The sequence below is a fragment of the Phocoena phocoena genome, chromosome 6, assembly GCF_963924675.1.
Source record: "Phocoena phocoena chromosome 6, mPhoPho1.1, whole genome shotgun sequence".
NCBI lineage: Eukaryota > Metazoa > Chordata > Mammalia > Artiodactyla > Phocoenidae > Phocoena > Phocoena phocoena.
The window spans coordinates 63,675,163-63,676,843 of NC_089224.1; the positions used below are offsets into that span (position 1 = coordinate 63,675,163).

At 38.0% G+C, this 1,681-nt stretch overlaps 1 pseudogene; it reads left to right on the forward strand.

The window, feature by feature from the left end:
* The first annotated feature begins 694 nt into the window (after positions 1 to 694).
* On the forward strand, positions 695 to 1,024 carry LOC136125054 (protein yippee-like 1 pseudogene; annotated as a pseudogene).
* The last annotated feature ends 657 nt before the right edge of the window (positions 1,025 to 1,681 follow it).

Genomic DNA, 1,681 nt, shown 5'->3' on the forward strand with positions numbered 1-1,681 from the left:
TTTATTATCATAAATATTAATTTTTAATGGGCTTTCTGCATCTATGGAGATAATCTTATGATTTTCCTCCTTTGTTCTTTCATACAGTGTATTACATTGTTTGATATTTGAATTCTGAACCAGCCTTACATTTCTGGCACCAAAAAACAAAAAAAACCCACCTCTCCCCCCCCAAAAAAAAAAACTTGGCCCTGATATAGTATCCTTTTTATATATTGCTAGATTCAGTTTTCTAACACTAATTTTGGATTTTTTAATCTATATTCATGAGTGAGATTGGCCTGTAATTTAACTTTTCCATAACGGTCGCATCAGATGATGTTATCAAGATTAAGCAGGTCTTATCAAATGAGCTTGGTCCATGACAGGGAGAATGCTTCATGCCACATGGAGGAGCCGTCAGCCACCTGCTGCCTGATGGCCTGAGCAAGCAGTACCCAGACATGCAGTGAACTGACTGACTGCTGATCTAGCTGGTAGCAGTGCATACCTGGCCAGATGGGTGCTGTGGGCTAGGACTGTGGGCAGGGGAGCTGGCCAGGCCACAGACAGTTGAGCATGCACTGTGACATCTTCTACTCTGCTCATCTGTATACATCCTTCAAAATAACAGCTTTTGCCTCAGTATTCCAGGGTTTCTTTCCTCACAGAATCCAACAGAGTTGCAGTTCTGAGTAGAAAACGTCCAGCAGAGATGATGAAAATGACAAACTCCGTAACTTTCCAAGGTTACCTGTCAAACTGTCACTGAATTTACTGCTATATCCACTGCAAAGCTCATTTAGCATCATGCTGTCTTGATATCCAAGTCCTTTCGTGTTAGTCAACATCAAGCCCACCTCTTTAATTCTGGGTGAATGTGGGCCCAGGCCCTCTCCCTGGTGAACATGCTGTAGTGGATGTCTATTGTGAAAATTATAAAATTACTCTTAGTTGGAAATATGAACTTGCCTTTGAGAGCAACAGCGATAAGAGATGAAAGTTTATTACTGAACTTGCTCATGTGTTCAAAGACAATTGTTGAGAGTGAAAACTTTCCGTTCTATTTTGAATCCATTTTTGTGAAAGAGACTGTAAACAAGATAGAAACAAAGGAGCCCCATGGATGACAATATTTCTTGAACTTTAACCTCACAGACTAGCTGCAAAGCTCATGACACTCTATGATTTCTCTGGTTATTCTTGGAGAAGATAGCCCCTTCTTGTATATATCTCCTCATCTTTAAGTTATTTCTGAAGTTCTTAATGAACTTCTTTAAACAATCCCACGTTTTAGAGAAAGAATGAACTAACTGATGCTTCAACTATCAACTTTTTTCTTTTAAGCTATGTTTTTAATGCAGAATTTAGTTATGCAGGTAAATGCCTTTACTCGTGTTCAGTAGATAAAATGATAATTTCTAAAGAATATAGGAGTGGAGTATCTGTTATATAAAAATGTCTCACCACTGACCTTTATTAGAGTGAAGGCAAGGGAGTGCTGTAGTTCATACTACAAAAAAACTGCCAACACTGTAAATTAAATGGGTATTCATTTTGGAGATTAATTGCTAAGTTATAGCGCTCAATTAAGTACCTTCCAGAATGTGTCACTAAGTTTATATATCAGTGTTTTTACTTTTGCTCAAAAACAGAGAAGCTCACGACTTTATATAGGTTAATGGAGAAATGTGTCTAATGT